Here is an 8,668-nt window from a genome sequence, read left to right as displayed (position 1 = left end):
TGGCCTCAGTGTTTTCTACTCGCCTGGGGAGCAGACCCTGGAAGGCAGAGGTGGGGGTACCCAGGCCTTCGTCACCTAATGAGAGTGGAAAGCGTGTCTGAGAGGCGCAGTGTGGAATTCAGCAGGGGTGGGCATGATGGTGGACTGCAAGTCCCGGTTGAGGGTGTCAGTGTCTGGCCTGTGATGGCACAACCTGGACAGATGGGAGCTGGTGGAGCAGAGAGCAATGACTGCAGAGATCAGCGATGACAGTGCTGAGAAGGCCGTGTGCGCCCAGGGCAGGTCACTGGAGAGCGGCAAGGAGCTCCAGGAAGATGCTGGAATGTGAGAATTGGACAGGGTCAGGGGGCAAAGGGACTGGTCAGTGGAAGGCAGCACAGACCAGGGGCCAAGGCAGCAGCCTTGAGGGAGCTGCAGCTGCCAGGGAGGAGAGAGGGGGCTGAGAGTCCTCTCTGGAGGAGAGTGTGTGCTGCAGGAGGCAGCTCTGACCCACACAGTCTTACGAGTTCATGAATCAAAGATGAATCAAAGATGCCAGACCCTGAGCCCTAAGGGCCGAGTGCCAGTGACCCTGTGAAGGTCATCCTGTGGCCCTTGCAGGGGGAGCCTGTCTTTCCTCTGTGCGAAGTGTGCTCCTGCTGCCCACCGTGGGAAGCTGGGCCCCTGAGTGCCAGCCTCCCTTGCAGAGATGTGCGCTTTCCCGGTACTTTTCCGCCCTGGCATTCTGCATGACTGCCAGGCAGTCGCTCGGAGATAAAGTGTACCTTTTATAAGCCCAGAACTTTAAGTTTCTCTCACACAGAGATCAGACTCCTAAAGGGAGTAACTGAAGACATTCTGAAAGCTCCAGGAACTGAGAGAAGCACAAGGAGGCCGCCTGCCTCCTGCCAACAGCCAGTCAGGTGAGCTGCGAGCCACCTGGCTGTGTCCCCGGCTGCCCTCCGGGGCCCACTGCCATGGAAACCGCACACAGCATCGCTGCTTGAGAGCCAGACAAACACGGCTGGCAGGGCCACTGGGTGGGCAGAAGGCAGCTGAGCAGAGCCTCGGGAAGCTGGGCTTCTCTTCTCAGCCCTGCCGCCCCCTCTTCACCATGTCTGGAACAAAGTATTGCCCCGCTAATGATTTGCTCCCTTGAAAGTGATAAATAATCTCACGCTTCGATTCAAGGATACAGAGCCCTGGTTCTCAGGCACCAGCTGCTCTGTGAGCCTGTTTCCATCAACATGCACTGCACAGCGACGAGAAGGGCCTCTCTTGAGGAACCGAGTGGGAAAGTGGCCCTTGATCTTTGCAGTCGGGAAGCATCGTCCCAAGGGTTTCTCCCCAGGCCCCTCCGTGTCATGGAAGGAGTGGTAGCATTCGTGTGCTACCATAGCAGGTAAATGGAACAATTAAAAGTGACAGAATCACTGCAGTCTCCTCCCCATCCTTCACAGCCGCTGGAATTCTTATCTGCCTTAACGGAGTGGCCACCACCTTCTTCCTCTGTGAAGCCCTCCGTGGCTGCCCATTGCTTGCAGGAAGATCCCAGAGCTCTGAGTGCATGGCAGCTCACCTGCTTCACAGTCTGGCCCTGATCTTCCCTCCGGCTGCTCAACAGCGTGAGTGTGGGCCCAGCCGGCCTGCCCTCTGCATCACCCCGCAACACCTAGTTCCTTCCATGCGTTCTCATCTCAACACCACAGAGCAAGTGTCCCGCACTGTCTACTTACGGGTGGTTTCCTTTTGCGAATAGAAACTTTAATAGTACCTGAAAACAAACACAGTACTTTCAAAAACAGGTGCAAATATTATTTGGTCCTGGGAGACAAGAAAGGGTTAGAAATATTCTGACTCAGGAGAAAGAGGCTCCTCAGACATTGCTGGGAGAGAGTACGATGGTATCTCCCCTGGAAAGGGAGGGCTGGCAGAATATGCCAAAATTACAGACGCAAGCAGCCCTTGATCCAGCAAGCCCACTTCTGGAAATCAGTTTGACAAGTACCCATGCATGCATATAAATGGCATAAGTATGAGATTATTCACTGCGACGTTCATTGTGATGGCAAAAGATGGGAACTACCCCAAGTGGCCATCACTAAGGAACTGGTTCATGTACAATGATCACTCACACCGTGGGATACTCAGCAGTAAAAACGGCAAGGACGGTCGCTGTGCACCACTAGGAAAAGGTCTCCTGGCTACGTCAGTGAGTATACAGCATACCCGCCTCTTTAGGAAGGAAAAATAAAAACATATATCCATATATAATTGCATAAGGAAACACTAGAAGTGTAAACAAGAATCTAACAAACATGATTACCCAGGCCAGGCACGATGGCTCACGCCTGTAATCCCAGCACTCTGGGAGGCCAAGGCGGCTGGATCACCTGAGGTCAGGAGTTCAAGACCAGCCTGGCCAACACGGTGAAACCCTGTCTCTACTAAAGGTACAAAAATTAGCCGGGCATGGTGGCGCATGCCTGTAATCCCAGCTATTCAGGAGGCTGAGGCAGAAGAATCACTTAAACTGGGAGGCGGAGGTTGCAGCGAGCCGAGATCACACCATTGCACTTCAGCCTGGGTGACAGAGTGACACTCCATATCAGGCTCACGCCTGTAATCCCAGCATTTTGGGAGGCCAAGGTGGGTGGATCACAAGGTCAGGAGACCATCCTGGCTAACATGGTGAAACCCCATCTCTACTAAAAATACAAAAAATTAGCCGGGCATGGTGGCGGGCGCCTGTGGTCCCAGTTACTCAGGAGGCTGAGGCGGGAGAATGGCATGAACCCAGGAGGCGGAGCTTTCAGTGAGCCGAGATCGCCCCACTGCACTCCAGCCTGGGCGACAGAGCGAGACTCTGTCTCAAAAAAAAAAAAAGGTTACCTAGAGGGGGACGTGGGGAAAAAAAAAAAAAAGAAGTTACCTAGACGGGGAGGTGGGGGAAGGGGGGAAGGAGAATGAGCAGATGGGGATATCTTTTCATATCATTTTGATGGTTTGAACTATGTCATGCATCTCCCATTTGAAAGTTAAAGATATTTTTTGAAAAATTATACAAGCATGAAACATTGTTAAATTCAGTCAGTTCACAACAACATGTACAGTGGGACTCCACATGCCAGGGGATCCGTGGAATCTGACTGCTCTGCCTCTTCTGCCCTATGTGAAGCTTTCTCGAGGGCAAGCACCTTGTCCTATTCATCTCTGCATCACTGGACCCAAGCACATAGTAGATAATCAACAAATCTTTACTGAATAGATGGGCTGTGGAAACTGACAGCCACAGATTAAACGCAGAAGAAGGCACTAGTGCACATGATCGGGACTGCTCACTTTATTTAACAAGAATCACCATAGTGATGAGAGATGTGAGGGAAACGGCACTGCGGTTGCCAACAGCAGCAGGCTGGGGCCAACGGGCTCACAGAGGCAAAGCCTGGACCATTTCTGAATGAGGGGCTCATCACTGCCTAGAACTTGATGCTTTATGTGTGTGTTGGGGGGGGATTTCTTTTTGCAAAATTGTGTTCATTTTAACAGCAAATGTTGAAAATGTTTCAATATGCATTCTCCCCTAAAATGTGTAGTTATAAGACAGGAGACTTGGTTTTCCATTTTTCCTTTGCTGATTAAAAAAAAGAAAAAATAAAAAAAAACAGGAAATGAAATCTGGTTTATATATAATTTGTCACACATGTAAGATATCCAACTTTGTAAGCACTCCAAGTTTTCATTAACTCTGCTAAAATATATTTACATTAAGAAATTTCCCAGCCCTAATGTCGTTAGTTTCAAACTTCCAAACTCAGTTGTTTTGCTAAAAACGCGGATCAGGGCCAGATGGAGGAACAAGCACCCCTGATTGACCTCCCTCCGAACCAAAATCCCATAAATGATAGAAATATCTTCCTTAATTAGAAGTAGCACAAAAGGGAAAGAAAGGGGAAGGAAATGCATTATGTTTTGGGAAAATCAGCAAGCTCACCAGCATTGCACAGCATTTGCCCCCAGTTGAAATGGAAAGTGTGAATACTTGGTCCAGAGAAGAAAGACAGTCGCCCCAGGAATCACTGGTCCCTGTCCCTGAGAAGGACAGGGAACTCATGGCCGGGCACGGTGGCTCACACCTGTAATCCCAGCACTTTGGGAGGCCGAGATGGGTGGATCACGAGGTCAGGAGATCGAGACCATCCTGGCTAACACGGTGAAACCCCGTCTCTACTAAAAACACAAAAAATTAGCTGGGCGTGGTGGCGGGTGCCTGTAGCCCCAGCTACTCGGGAGGCTGAGGCAGGAGAATGGCGTGAACCTGGGAGGCGGAGCTTGCAGTGAGCCAAGATCGTGCCACTGCACTCCAGCCTGGGTGACAGAATGAGACTCTGTCTCAAAAAAAAAAAAGAAGAAGAAGAAGGACAGGGAACTCCTTCACCACTCTGAGGAATGAAACCTGCCACCCCAATAGTCATTAGAGGCAGATAAGATAAATAGAAAAAGCAGGTGAACAGGAACTCTTAGATATGAAGATGGGCAGCAACATCAGAGAATTATAACCAGAAGAAATTAATGAAGAAAATAAAGAAGATGTGATAATATATATACTTTCTATCTTCTGAGAGGCTATTTCATCCCTTAAAAATTAATTATAAATAATAGAGACTGAAGATTAACTTCAAAAACTTGATAGATTGGATGAATGGCAAAATAAATGCAGCAAAGGGAAATTAGGGACGTGGGATATCACACCAAGGAATACTTTAGCCTAGTGTGAAAGGACAAAGAAATAGACAATGTGGTTAAAAGTCATTAGTCACGGAGAGTAGACCCAGACATTCCAATGTCGTTATAAAAGGAGTCCCGGCCGGGCGCGGTGGCTCAAGCCTGTAATCCCAGCACTTTGGGAGGCCGAGGCGGGCGGATCACAAGGTCAGGAGATCGAGACCACAGTGAAACCCCGTCTCTACTAAAAATACAAAAAACTAGCCGGGCGAGGTGGCGGCGCCTGTAGTCCCAGCTACTCAGGAGGCTGAGGCAGGAGAATGGCGTAAACCCGGGAGGCGGAGCTTGCAGTGAGCTGAGATCGCGCCACTGCACTCCAGCCTGGGCAACAGCGTGAGACTCCGTCTCAAAAAAAAAAAAGGAGTCCCAATAGGAGAGAACAGATAAAATTGGAGTGAAGAAATACTCAAAGAAATAATGGGGGGAGAGGGGTCCCAGAGCTGAAGAAAGCCATCGGTTCTCGGGTTGATAGGCTCCATTCAATACCAAGCAGACTCAATGAAAAATAAAGCAGGGGCCGGGCACAGTGGCTCACACCTGTAATCCCAGCACTTTGGGAGGCCGAGGCGGGTGGATCACGAGGTCGGGAGATCGAGACCATCCTGGCTAACACAGTGAAACCCCGTCTCTACTAAAAATACAAAAAAATTAGCCAGGGTTGGTGGTGGGCGCCTGTAGTCCCAACTACTCGGGAGGCTGAGGCAGGAGAATGGCTTGAACCCGGGAGGCGGAGGTTGCAGTGAGCCGAGATGGTGCCACTGCACTCCAGCCTGGGCCACAGAGCTAGACTCCGCCTCCAAAAAAAAAAAAAAAAGAAAGAAAGAAAAGAAATAAAATAAAGTGGGAGGCCAAGACAGTCACTTGAGGCCAGGAGTTCGAGACCAGCCTGGCCAACATGGCAAAACCCCTTCTCTACTAAAAATACAAAAATTAGCCTGGCATGGTCGCCTGTAATCCCAGCTACTCGGGAGGCTAAGGCAGGAGAATCACTTGAAGTCGGGAGGCGGAGGCTGCAGCGAGCAGAGATCGCCCCACTGCACTCTAGCTTGGACGACAAAGCAAGACTCCGTCTCAGAAAAAAAAAAAAATAAAGTGGAATTTTAGAAATCTAGGCACATTGCAGCAAAATTTTGGAATACCAAGGAGAAAAGGAAAATCCTCATAGTTTTCTGACCGAGAGAATAGGTTATCACAATAGAATGAAAATCAGCTTGACACCAGACTTATCATCAATCCTGAATGCTAAAAGATAGTAGGGCAATTTCTCTAACATTCCAAAGAAAAAACTATTTGTAACCTAGGATCCAAGACCCAGCCAATCTAGCCTTCAAGTGGGGGTGCAAAATAAAGACATTTTCATGCGTATAGGGGTTCATCCCACCTATAAACTCCCCCCAAAGAATCTAAGAAAATAAAAGGTATCGACTACAGTAAGTGCTGGAGGGAGAAATAAAGACCGAGTTGATGCACTAAACTGGTCTTAAAAATATGAAACTGAAGTCTCAAATGAGCTCAGTGTGGTAGGGAATTGGTCACAGCGGGGGCAGGAGCAACAGCAGGAGAACAGCGAGTAAATTCACACTCCCAGTGCAGACGTGACTTTCCCAAGGCAGGAGCAAAGCTTTCAGCAAATGATCCAGTCGGAACTGCCGCACTTCTGAAAAGAACTTCATTTGGGATTTATAATCAACTGGACTGATTCACTAAATAATTGGACTAGTAAACCAGTTTTACTTTTTTTTTTTTTTTTTGAGATGGAGTCTCGCTCTGTCGCCCAGGCTGGAGTGCAGTGGTGCAATCTCGGCTCACTGCAACCTCTGCCTCCCAGGTTCACGCCATTCTCCTGCGTTAGCCTCCTGAGTAGCTGGAACTATAGGCACACAACACCACGCCCACCTAATTTTTGTATTTTCAGTAGAGACGGGGTTTCACTCTTTTAGCCGGGATGGTCTCGATCTCCTGACCTCATGATCCGCCCACCCCAGCCTCCCAAAATGCTGGGATTGCAGGCATGAGCCACTACGCCCTGCCCAGTTTTGCATTTTTAAATTAATTAAAGTGTTTATACATTTTGTGTCCTTGAATCCACTCCAGGCCAGGGGGAAGAGGAGAAACACATCTAAGAAATTCATTTAAATGACTACATATCCTTTTCAGCTCCCTTTAAACTGCAATAAATCAGACCATGCCAGTTGGAGGGCCGCCTGGATGGGAGACAGATTATGTATGACCAGGATCTGTACGGTAAAAGCTGGCCCCAGACAGGTTCTCTTAAAGAGAGTACTGAGCTGCTGAAATATGAAAAACAAGAATTCCTAACTTATCAACATATTAAGTTAAACAGAAATCTCTCCTCATCCTTTCAATTCCGATGAAGCTCCGTCTCTTAACTTACACTGGCAGGAAACTGGTAACGTAGATTGAATGATCCACCCCAGTTTTTCACCCACACTCACACCCTCGCCGTAGCCTCCCTTTCCCACCCCTTGACATTGGACTTGGCCAAAGGGATGCCAGCAGGCATGACACAGCAAAACTGGAAAGGTGCTTGTGGGGTTAGATGTGCCGTCTCTCAGGGCCCTGACATCAGCCCAAGATGAGCCTGCCCCTGCTGGTCCCAGGAAGAGGATGAGAGGCATGTGAAGCAGGGCTGCCCAGCCAACTCACAAACGCATGAGTAAGAAATAAATGATTATTACTGTTTGCCACTGAGATGTGGGGATGGTTTGTTACACAGGATAACTGTGGCAATGGCTAACTGATACTCAGAGGTCAAGTGCTCCCGCAGCAAACATGAGGAGGAATTCCTGAGCCTTTATATTCAAGTGGCTGCTCTCACAAGAGTCAGAATTCGACTCTGGCTGGTGCAATGGCTCTCACCGGCAGTCCCAACACTTGGGAGGCCAAGAGCAGAGGATCACTTGAGCCCAGGAGTTTGAAAGCAGCCTGGGCAATGGATCAAGATCCCATCTCTATAACAACAACAACACCACAGTGTTTTAAACTAAAGGAGCCATGCAAAGGATGTAATACAGATTTATTAAATTCAAAACCAGGCTGGGCATGGTGGCTCGCACCTGTAATCCCAGCACTTTGGGAGGCAGAGGCGGGTGGATTACCTGAGGTCAGAAGTTCAAGACCAGCCTGGTCAACATGGTGAAATCCCATGTCTGCTAAAAATACAAAAATTAGTCAGGTGTGGTGGTGCACGCCTGTAATCCCAGTTACTTGGGAGGCTGAGGCAGGAGAATTGATTGAACCTAGGAAGTGGAGGTTGCAGTGAGCTGAGATCACACCACTGTACTCCAGGCTGGGCAACAAGAGCGAAACTCTGTAAAAAAAAAAAAAAAAAAAAAAAAAAAAAAAGCTCCAGAAAAACTACTTTTCTGGAATACAAATCAGAATAATGGCTGCTTGGGGATTAGGGGACTAGGGAAGTTGAGTAGACTGTAAAGGGATTGGAGGGAATTTTCTACAATGGTGGCAATGTTTTCTGCCTTGATTGGGGTGTTGGCTACAGACAGATACTTGTAAAAAACCATTGAACTACATACTTAAGATCTGTGTGTTTTACTAAACTATTCCTCAATTTTTCAATTAGCAATAATTGCGCCTTGGATAAACCTCATCAGCTACAATACTGCCACTGTGCAAAGCTATTCCTCAATTTTTAAAAACATATCTGTATGGGGTGGATACCCAGACCAGGGTGAGGCTGAGGTGCAGACAGGCCTACCTGAGGAGCTGGGCAGCCCTCTAAGACTCCAAGACTCGGTGGGCTCTGGGCAGGCAAAGCCTCCCTCTCGCAAAAGGTCTGGGAACCCTTTTCGGGGGGCTCAGAGTCTGGCCATATCTCTCGGTTTTCTGACGTCCTAGACACACCTTGAGAAAGAACTTTGACTGG

At 48.6% G+C, this 8,668-nt stretch overlaps 1 pseudogene; it reads right to left on the bottom strand.

Annotated features, from left to right (window-relative positions):
* Window positions 1-8,349: 8,349 nt before the first annotated feature.
* On the bottom strand, window positions 8,350-8,422 carry LOC126957847 (uncharacterized; annotated as a pseudogene).
* Between the last annotated feature and the right edge of the window lie 246 nt (window positions 8,423-8,668).

This window comes from Macaca thibetana, chromosome 6 (assembly GCF_024542745.1).
Source record: "Macaca thibetana thibetana isolate TM-01 chromosome 6, ASM2454274v1, whole genome shotgun sequence".
NCBI lineage: Eukaryota > Metazoa > Chordata > Mammalia > Primates > Cercopithecidae > Macaca > Macaca thibetana.
The sequence above is the reverse complement of the archived record's forward strand: the minus strand, read 5'-3'. Positions and strand labels throughout refer to the sequence as shown.